The 11,294-nt window shown below is 39.0% G+C and overlaps 1 protein-coding gene across 1 annotated transcript in view; it reads left to right on the top strand.

The window, feature by feature from the left end:
* Positions 1-585: 585 nt before the first annotated feature.
* PXYLP1 (2-phosphoxylose phosphatase 1) overlaps positions 586-11,294 on the top strand; it is an 84,741-nt gene continuing 74,032 nt past the window's right edge. Inside the window, exon 1 of the mRNA XM_027650685.1 lies at positions 586-614. The gene's annotated coding sequence lies outside the window, so the exon portion shown is untranslated. The remainder of the gene's footprint in view (positions 615-11,294) is intronic.

Genomic DNA, 11,294 nt, shown 5'->3' with positions numbered 1-11,294 from the left:
CTGCCACAACAGTTTCCTAGTATTTTCAGAACCTGTAACACCCACAAAAAAAGAGAACATGATAGTGAGAATTAGATGCAGGGAGTCTAACCAGTGAACTTTCAGTTTTGCCATATTGAAGAGCTAAGTTAATAAATCTTATAAAAGAGGAGGACAGCTTTTAGGCAGTTCTGAATTCAGGGAGAAATGTAACAGCCAAGCTCAGGTCTGACACACTGCCTGTCCTCCTTTCTTGGCATTTACTTTCAGATAAAACCAGCTGGATTCAGAATAGTGGTTCAGTGCTGAGTGCTTCCATGACCTGGAATTGGAGCAGTTACAATTGACAATAGTTCCCTTTCTTCTATTGGTCTTGATAAACAAATTCCTTTTCCTTCCAGTGATGTTTTCAGCTTCTCTAGGTATGCTGCTTTCCTCAGTATCAGTGGCTGTTTGTCTGCTGGAGCCCTTTGGACTCTGCACCACTCCTATTCACATGATGCTCTCACATTCCTCCTGGAGACAAAAATGCATGTTCATGCTGCTGGAGAGTGGAAACTTACTGATTGTACAGAGCTTGGCAGAATCTCCTGTTCCAGCCTCCTGACAGGAGCAAAGAGACAAACTGCATTTCTGTAAGTGCTAAGTCAATAAAAGCCTCTGCACTGATGTTTCTTCTCTTCCTGTCTGTCCCTTCCTCCATTCTTATGATAAGTTCAAAGCAAGAAAGCTTCTTTTTTCTGTGCCTAGGCAGTGATGGAAACAAGGTTTGCAGTGAATAAAGTCCCATTTACTCTATAGCCCTGCAAGTGGAACTGCCTACAGCAAGTGCTCAGATTATGTTTAATGTCTGACACATCCATCTATTTTAACATATTATAGCAGAAGATGGAACTGTTCCTTCGGAGTCCCCAGATGAATTAGCAGTACAAACTGACTTTCTAGTGCTTGGAGCTCTGTCTACACTCCTTTGAACTCTTTTTTAGCCACAATCCAGACCACAGAGAAAACTGCAGTGAAACTATGAAGTGGCTGCTCCTGCTCTTTACTGTTACAGTTTGATAACTTCATGAATTTATGTTTTTATTGTAACATTAATTTACTTAAGCCATTGCTTGTAGTGGAAGAAGACACCTGTGTATTGCAAAAGCACATCAATGTGTGACTATATCGGAAGAGAACAGCTCAGTGCATAGAATTTTTTCCCCATTTTCCTTTTTAAAATATTCCAACTAGTAAGCTTTAAGAAAGTGGTTCAAGCACATCTGCTGACCCCAAAGCCACAGCTATGCAGATGCTTTAGTAGAAGGCTTGGTGAGTTACTCCTGAGGGTTCAGAGTAAAGGCAGCCTGTTTCTACCTTTCCTTCCATTGCTTGAAGCCCTTTTCATGAAGTCCTATAAAACATGCATTTTGAATGAGTCATATTATGGGCATTTACACAGTAAGACCTGCACATTGATTAATGATCAGCATTAAAGGCATGTCTCCAAATTTTCATCAAAATATCCAAGACTGGCTTTTCAGCTGGGTTGTGATAAACTTTTTTACAGACATGCATTTGCATCCAGTATGCCTGAACCTAGCAGAACAAAGTCTTAGTAGTCTGTAATTGTGCTATGAAAACTGCCAGTCTGATATCTGGAAATTTAAGTCTAAAGGCAGATATTCTTACTATAATTCTCACAGAATAATAAGGAATGATAAAAAGCTGTTTGAGATTGCCTAAGTTTTAGGGCAGTACTGAGTGTAAATACACTGTCAATAGATCTCTGGTGGGTGTGAATGCCAAGGGAGAGGAGGATTAGTGCTGTACCATTAGTTATGGTGAAATGTACCTTGAAGAATGTGGAAAACTATTTTTGCTATCAGCAAAATCCATAAGGCTTAGTTTCAGTTAAAAGGTTCTGCTTTCCTAAGAAATTTAAACCCCTATTGAGCAGAGGGAATCAGCTTACGTTTCCAAATAGATGAGACGGATGAGCTAAGACTTTTCCTCTCCCTATCTGTCTGTTCTCCTCCTTGGCTGCTGACTATGGCTATGCTGTGACTCACCAGCTGTTCTGCACGAGGAAGTGAGTGTGGGACAGGTGAGTGGTTGGAACCTCTGTCCCCACACTCATCAGTCTGTTCCTTCCTTGAGCTGGCAGCAGAGTGCACAGCAACATGAGAACAGCCACTGTTCTGCTGGGCTTACAGTTCAATCCTGTATTCAGAGAAAGAAGGTCCAAACTTAGCAGTTTTTCAGCAGGATATTGATAAAACATTGATTTGTTCCAGATTCCACCCCCGCCTTGCTGCTTTCCCCTGTCCTATCTACACACAGTCACTGCCATGATGGCACAGTGCATTTTTTATTACTGTCTGTGCTGCATCACTTTTCTAAAAGGCAGTTTTCCTCTGCTGGTTCTACTTCTGCTGAGAATCCACAACCTTTATAAACTGTAATAATTTCCGAGTGACAGAATTGCCAGAACATGCAATGATGAAGAGACAGCTTGGCTAAAGTTGGGTGGGCTCTATTTATTACCTCTGTAACACAAACAGAGAGAAAATGTCAAATCGTGAATGGACAGAAAGTCAGACAGTTTGAAGCCCAGGATGCTGCGTTGTTGCTCTCATGTTTTTTTTCAGTGGCTTATTTTCCTTGTTGGTAAATGATCCTTGCATTGTTTGCTTTTAAGAGAGAAAATTTTCTTTTTAATGGAAAGCAGTGAGAGAAATTAAAAATTTTAAAACAGAGAGAACTTGTTTTATGGATCTGTGGCCATGGCCAGTATGAGAGATTTTACATAAAAGTGTTTTCTTTAGCTAAAAATAATGAGAACAAGTAGATCTCAGAGAAAACGGAGAGCTCTTCAATGCAAGAAGTGGATAGAAGCCTTGTTTTGCTTAGGTTGTTTGATTTCAAGATCAAAAAGAAGTTTATGGAGAACTATAATGCTGTGGAGGCATTTGTTTGAACTTTGGATTTGCTAACCCTAACAACTGCTGATATCCTAGAGAGGAAAATCCTTGGTAGCAGTGCTAAACAAGCCCACTGCTTTCATCTGCATTGGGAAAGGCTTTGCTGAAAATATCACTGCTGGGAATAGAAGAGGAGAGAGAAAGAGCTGGTGTAGTATCTACCTAGAAAAATCACAGAGGTGAAGAAAGAAGTGTTCTGAGTCTGATAAGTATAAAGTTAAGATTAAGATTGAGCACTGGGATTTGATTGCCCTGTGGTTGTGTGAGTTCCCATAAGAGTTGGACTGCATGTTTTTGTAAAGCTTGTATTTCACTCTGAAGTTAGATGGCATGCTTCTCAACCTAGATGGCATGCTTATCTAGGAAAAGCACATAGAGATTATGGGAAAAAATCAGTTTTTCAAAAAACTGCAACATGGAAATTCAGAAGTCCTAGTTTAGGGCAAAGGTAATTTTGAAGTCATATTGTAGTCTTCCTCTCCTTTTATGTTCTGCCCCTGTCTGACCTGCAATAGCTCTGAAGAAAATTGCTGTGTTGACAACTCCTGATAAGGCAAAGCAGAACTTGTACTGGAAACATTCTTCTTCAGGCAGTTATCAAAGTCCTTGCAGCTTCCCATCAAGGCAAATGAATCCACAACAACACAAATTGAATGTGGTTGTTGATCCTGAGTGCTTAAATACCAATCAGCATAGAGACACTGACTATTGCTTTGGCTGGTTCTAGATGTTATTAAATACTAATGTACTTTTCCCACCCTTCACCTGACTTGTCTTCCATCTTGCTTTTGAGTTACTCTTTGCCAGGCTTTGAACTGTGCTCCCCAACTCCCTTCGAACCCAGTTTCAGCTGGAAACAGGCCTAACTTGTGGTAAAAAGGGCCTAAAATTACTTTGTTGTAGCAGAGATGTATCTGACTAGAAGCAGACAGGGATGTGCTTTATTGAGTGTTTCAAGCTGCCTTCCAGTGGGACAGAGCTGAAAACTGTAGCCCTCTTAAAAGCAGTAATGCAATTATGTGTTGTATAAATTCTTTAAAAATCATTTAGTGAAAACCAGCCAACTGTGTTGTTATCAGCAGTGCTGGGGCAGGCAATGTAGAACCACAAGGTGATATATTTCAAGGCTCCTCAGCACTGGGGTAAACCAATCAGAAGCACTGCAACACCTGAGATTGGTGTGTAAGGCACATATTGAGCAGACAGCTACAAAAGCATTGTAGCAGTACTCTCTAGCTACTAAATATGCACTGGGTGAGTAAACATTTACTACTACTACAGTATTGCTACTACTACCACCACTAAGCCGATCGTATCTTGAGGGTCTAGCAAGTGTGGCTTTTGGAAAGTTGCTACTTTTTTTCTGCTGATGGCTAAATATGTGGATAGTCACAAGTTATTTGACAGCATATTTTGAGATCTGAGACATTATATGCATTATATTCTGTAAAAATAGTAATTTCATCTATCTGCTATCTTTGCTCCAGAAAAAAATCCCTTTGATAGGGCTTGGAAACTGTGTTCTCTGAAGTCCACCTGTAGCCCATGTAGGCAATAGGCTTGTTTCTGCTGATTTCGTGGGGCTTTGATATAAGAGTATATATGAAAAGAAAGTTGTGTATTTCATAAGCATTAGGTACAGAATTATCTCTACAAGAAATTGGAAAAAATACACACCCTCTGTTAGTCTAACAGAGTAGTTTTTACATTAAGATGGAAACAGGCACTTTTTTAAAATAACCCCACAGTTCATTTCTAATATTAGTAACAAATTATATAAGCCCTGTTGTGTGAGTCATAAAGAAATCTGGATCAGAGTTGTCATTTTCCAAATGATGGCTGCTTGGAAAGCTTCCATTCCTGTGCTATCCACGTTTTTCTGCAGATTTTGGCTCAAAAAATGTAAGCCTCATATCAGAATAATCAGATGTCACATAGAGGTTCAAATATCAAAAGAATTTAGTAGTGGCTGGGATGAGATGAAACGTATAGCAAGAAAAAAGAAAGAATGACAAAGCAATGACGTGCAGGGATGCTTTTCTGAAGCCTGGTTGGTACTCCCAGGGGTTGAAGTGCTTCCCCTACTCTAGTCCCATCCAACGATCCCACTGTTTGGCTTGTCTTTGCCCCAGCACAGCAGTGGGCAGGACAACAGCAGCAGGATTACTGTATCCTAATGATGAGGTGTGCTGGCACAGAGTCTGGAGTAGCTGTAATGTCAGGCTGTCTAAGCACACACATCCAAGCAGATGTAGTCATTCACCTGTTTAATTAAACCAGAGCTCAGTTTCTCAAGTGCTTCTCAACTGAAAGAGTTAAAATGTGCATGGCAAGACAGGAAATAAGGACCATGGAAAAGGACCACTTTACCAATCAGGATTATTTGAGACATTAGGAAGGAAAACCAAAAGGCAGTTCATAAGCTAGGAATACTTCAGACAAACACACATTTTAGGCTAGATGTGCACAACACTTTGTCTTTCTCTGCTCCTTTTGCCTCCATAGGTGACATGTGGTTGCAAATATCCCCTCGTGATGTGGTGTGATGGTGCATGATGCAGCCAGCAGTCGGTCAGTTAGACCTGGTGTAACTTCAGTGGCTATTCTGATCTCTTCCTTTATCACATCATTCCACTTGGAAAGGCTGTAGGATAACTCTGTGGGCAGGAAGGGATTCTGCTTTCTCAGAGAAGAAAACATGTTTAGTTTTGGGACAGGTTCTCTTTTCACTTGCTCTGATCAGCAAGTCTCCTTCCAGAATAAAGACAGTGGCATAAATGGGGCTAATAAAAACAAATACCAGGATCTGGACTTTGAAACAAACAGTGTGTGCAAACCTGATTCTTTCAACTTCCTTCACAAATTTCGAGTGTTCCCAGATGCTGAGTCTGTGATGTTGAGCTGCCCCAGTACTGAAGGTGGCCTCACAGTTACAATGGCACACCAGAGCAACCAGTGTGCATTTAGCACCCAGTGCAGCGATACTCATTTAAATGACTTGCCTAAGTCAAGTGTGTGTACTTTCATTCCAGAGTAGGACCAGCAGTGGTAGAGAAAGCTAACACATTAGGTAAAAAACACCACAAATGAAACAACCCCCCAAATTGTTACTTTTTCAATATTGTCTTATCTGTTTTATAACATTACTTTAAAATAATGGAGGATAGTTAGTGACTCACATTCTCAGCTGTTGCAGACTTCTAGTGACTGTGGAAGCAATGCCCAGTTCACAGGGGTGAATTTGGCCTACTCATATAATTCATAGTTGTACATTTTAATGTGAGTACTCTGGAGGGGGGGGTAAAAATTGAGCCACTAAAATTAATCCTGTTAGGAGGATGAACAGTCAAAAAGGCAGTATAATTTTATGACTGATCCTATGAGACCTGTAAGCTCAGGGTAATTGGATTTCATACTTCACTTCTTGCACCTGAGCTGTTGCCTAAGGGAGAGCAGAATCTCCTCCAGTATTCATAAATCTGGTCCTGGCTGGAGAATCTCTGGACAATTCACTTGACAACTACCCTCTATTTTGTTTTCCTGCTTCATTGATAAAAATCCTGAAACCTTACAGATATTTAAATTTACTGCAGCCACCATTTTTAAATCAAGAAAATCAGTTATGTGACCTTCAGAAGTAATGAGACCTATCTTAGACCTCAAACTTTTCTGTAATTTTTTTTCCAAAAGTAAAACAGATGTGACTTTAAGAAAGGTCATAAATTTAACAGAACAATTCCTTTCTGTGAAGAACATTCATCAGTGAAGGGTTCATGCCAGCTCTGAGGAGAACCATTCACTTGGGTGCAGTGTGGAAGAACACAAAGAGAAGCTGGTAGTGCTGCAAGCGCAAGGCATTGAGAAAGTCTTGGAGCTGGATCTCACTTGCCTATACAATATCCACTTCTGTGCAGGTGAATCTTTCATTTCTTATATCCAGCTTCTCGAAAGCAGAGTCAGATTTCCTCAAATTTGCAGACATATTTACAATGCATATTCTAGAGAAAGCAAGAGAAAGTCTACTCAAAATCAAATCAGTGACACTCAGTATCACTTCTATGGGAGTGGTTTTCAGCTCAACCAGTTGTATTCTTCCGCTTTTTTTTCACCTGAGTAATTAATATTAAATACTGTAACTTACTTGAAAACAAATGAAAGGGACACTCGTGGCTCAGGGGAAATAAATCACTTTACTATAACATTTTCATTACCTTCTTATAAAGGTAGAGTTGCTTATCTACATTAGAACAAACAATCTAAGATTTCTGTTTATTTTGAATGTTTGGAAGCACTGTGTACAGACAACTTCCATTCATTTTGCTTGGATTTCTCCACAAAGAAACATGGAGGAAGCAACAGTTGAGACATGTACTCCCAGAAGAGAAAATATTTTCAGGGAGACTGAATAGGGAGAGTTTTAGAACTCCCTGATCTTTTTAATTGACTTAAGCTAATAAGATGTAATTTTCATGAAGCAACCACACTAGTTTGAATCAATCACAGGCAGACCATTGTCAGGTACCACTGAAGATAAACTACATTAGGAAAAACACATAAAACAAACAGGACAGAGAAATAGAAGGAATTTAGCAAAGTTAAAGTCAATCTTATGCTTGTGGGAATACTTTCTTTTTATCAAGTAAAGCAGTAAACAATCCCCCCTGCTTTGTTACAGAACAGAGGACAATGGCACTGTTTGCAAAAACTGGACATGAACAATGTAGCTCTAGAAAATTATGCACATCTAGGAAACAGTACCACATATCCTTCTGATCTGTTTAGTTTTACTTTTATTTACTTTTTCTTAATGCATTTGTGTCTTTGGGGTGCAGAGACCATAACTGCATGCTGTACTTAAGATGTTGGCAAAGTAAGGATTTATATGGCAGCAAAATGATACTTTTAAAAATGTTATTTCTCCTTGTATTCACTCAGATATCAGAATCCTAGAAAAACAGATGTTCACACAGCTTTATTTCCTCTGATTCAAATATAGGAAGCAAAAAAGCATCTAAAGACTTACTCAGATTGAATTAGGCAGCAGTTATGCCTCATGTATTGTAGGGCCTTACATCAGTACTTGGCACTAGCAGCTGTATTTTTGCTGTACTTTAAGTGACTGGTTCCTTCTGAGTGCCAGGGGTGAGATACATCCTCTACCTCATGATTTCCCAGCAGGACAGTCCATCTGATGAGGTATCTGGAAGATAATAGATGTTTTTTTGGTGGAAGTATCCTACATAAACAGGACATCTAGCTTTATGGCTATTTTGTGGTATTGAAGCAGCACCCAGCACTCTGTGTAGAGAACAGGACCCTGCACCACTAAAACTGCAAGTCATCTCTGCTGGCACAGTCTGTCTCAATGGAGCTGTGCATCAATTATCTCTCTGATCTAGGTATGAGTAATACACTAGAAAGGAGCTTAATACCAGCAGTCCCTAAGAAATCTGTCAGTGAATTATAAAAACAAGTGTTTAATTAAAAGATTCATTCAATCTCATGGCCAGAGAAGCTCAAAGTAGGACACCTGAACAAGCAAGACCTCATTAAGACCAGCTTGTTCAGAGCATCACTCACAAAAGCACTGGTAGGGGAATTATCCTAACAACACTGCTTTGTAGAGAGAAATAAATCTCATTTGTTCTTATCAATGCAGGGCCTGTTATTTAGCAAATTCTGAAAATTCTTCAACGCTTTCATGGGAGTAACATACATCTTATTGTCTCAGGTGTGTTTTCCTTTACCGCTACTACAAGAAAAAATTTAAATGGAAAACTTTACTAAGGTGGACTAAATAGGATTTATCTCAATCTAGTCCTCTTCTCTACGCTGCCCACACCTACAGCTTCATTGTAACTGATGATTCTAACACTCTTAACACAGGTTGACATCCCAGTGAAGATATGAAGGGTCATCTGTAGCAGTTCCAGGTCACTTTCCATTGAGAAGATGTCAATGCATATCTCTGTTAAATGAAGTCTTGCTTCACATCCTAATTCTTCATACAAATCTGGAAGATCAACCATTGCTTCCCTTCATACTTTCCAAAGATACTGTTTCCATACAATTACATTAATTGTGGCTAACAATCTTTTGGGGTTTCAGCTATGTCTCCTCTCTGCCTACACAGATTCCAGTAAGGATCCCACAATTACATACCAATGATTTACTGAGAGTTTGCAGCAGGAACATTTCCTCTGAAAAGACATCGGAGAGTTTACTTGAAAAACTCATGGTACAGTTTGACAGAGTAAAAACTGGTAAATGTTTCCTTATCTTTGACCCTAAGATAGTCCTTCCTTGACTACTGTACACACATTTTTTACTCTTATGTATTTGCAATTCTTCTATTAATTTTTCAGAAGTTAATGTTTATTTATGTTAGAATTCTTCCTTCTGACTTTTTTTTCACAGTATTTAGGAGAAAGGAGAAAAACTGCACTTAATCTGCAGCTCTGGATTTACTTTTACGTGTCTCTGTAGAACTTCATGTGTGGACACAGAGAAACTAAAAATATAAGAAAGGAAATTCAGACTAATGACTAAAATCCCTGTACTGTTTTCACATTGATTACAGAAAAGGAATGAAGAAACAATTCAGTGAGGACTCAAGCCTTAAGATCATGATAAATATTTTAGGTAACGCTGGAGTAAAAATTTCCAGCATAGATGATAAGTATTGAGTTACTAATTGCCACGGATTTCTCACTACTTCGCTTCTATCCATAAGTATTTTTTGGCCTATCTTCATCTGGGGAGAACTCTTTGAGGTGAAAATATAGATGAATTTACATTTCACTTTTGATAGTGCCAAAATGCCACACATAAATGTTAATTGCGGTGGATGCAATTTGTCTCCTGAAAATTGGATTTGGAACATGAACGAGTTTATCCAGATCTCAACATCAGCACCAAATCTTGCAACTCTGATTTTCAATACTTGAAACTGTTGTTTTAGTGTTTTCAGTTCCCTCCTTCATTTAACAGCACTAGAAACATTTAAATATCCCAAGTAAGATGTGCATAAGATCACTACTTTTAATTAACACAGCAAATTTTCTTGAAGTAGTCAACTGCTTACCAAACCCTGACAGAGTTTTCCTGTGATGCAATTTAAAAACCCATTTTACAGCCTGGTGAACTGAAGCATGACAAATTAAACCAAGGCCAAAATAAACCACAGCCAGAAATAAACCAAGTCTAGAAAGAAAGTTATGTTTAGATTGCATAAACAAATTCTAGAAATCTGGACTCCCAGTCTGCCTGTCTGCTTATTTCTCTAACATACTTGCTCTTACTCCATTAGACTCCTTCAATGACAATATTTGCAGCAACAGTTTGAAATGGTGTGAATTCACTTTGGACCAGCAGAATTAAAGGCAAGAAGTGAGCTCCTCAGAGTTTCAGTGTGTCATGGTGAGCTGGGTGATTTCAGCCCACTTCTCACATGCTTCTGTGCCTTTAGAAAACCTGGGACTGGCCTAGAAAGGCCTGTGGCCTTTGGGAGATTATGTGAGATGAGCTCCTGCTATTCCCTTTCTCTTTTGAGTTACTTGTAAAAGGATTGAGAATATCCTGTCCTTCAGCATGAGATCTTGTCTGAACATTAATCACTGCATGTGCTTTTATTAAATCTTTATTAAACCTTTTATTTAAATCTTGCTTTTAGGTAGGCTGATGTTTACATCTATCTCTTGTGAACTATGCAATATATCTTATATGTGCACAGCTGGTGGGTGGATACAGATGTCACATATTTCCTTCCTCTTGCTGTAGGTACTAAACTTTCACTGAAAAGGTGTGTTTCCTCATTGCCAGTGGTGTGTGTGTGGGAAGCAGAGAGCTATAAAAAAGGGCAATTTTATTTTGTAGAGGAAACACTGTAAATCACTACTCTGTTCCCAGTTCCATGTGGAATCCCAACATCTAATTGTTTAGCTCCTTTACTCTATCAATTTATTTTAATTAGGATAGCAAGATGTTTTAGGTATAAGAGGTTTACAGGATTTTGCTATACCTGTATCTATAAATATGACTGTGTAGTTAAAGCTTCTCTTACCTGAATTCAGAAAGCCAACCTGTTTAAAAATTAGATTATAATTCTGCAAGAATTTCATCTTTTGCCTTCAGGAGTTATTACTGAACATATAAAATGATCTTTCTTACTCTACAACATGGCAGGTACTTCTGCTAAAAGTGCTTGGAATCTTGGATGGTTTGTGGGTGATTTAGAAATCATGAATGCAAAGAGAGATAACCAAGCTGACAAGTGTTTTGGCTGCAGACCTTGTTCCTGGTCTGGTTATCACTTACCTTCAGTCTGCTCTGGCAAGCTCTCAGCCCCAC

This window comes from Corapipo altera, unplaced genomic scaffold (genome assembly GCF_003945725.1).
Source record: "Corapipo altera isolate COAL_440 unplaced genomic scaffold, ASM394572v1 54, whole genome shotgun sequence".
In the NCBI taxonomy this organism is placed as follows: domain Eukaryota; kingdom Metazoa; phylum Chordata; class Aves; order Passeriformes; family Pipridae; genus Corapipo; species Corapipo altera.
This window is presented reverse-complemented; position numbering and strand designations above follow the sequence as displayed.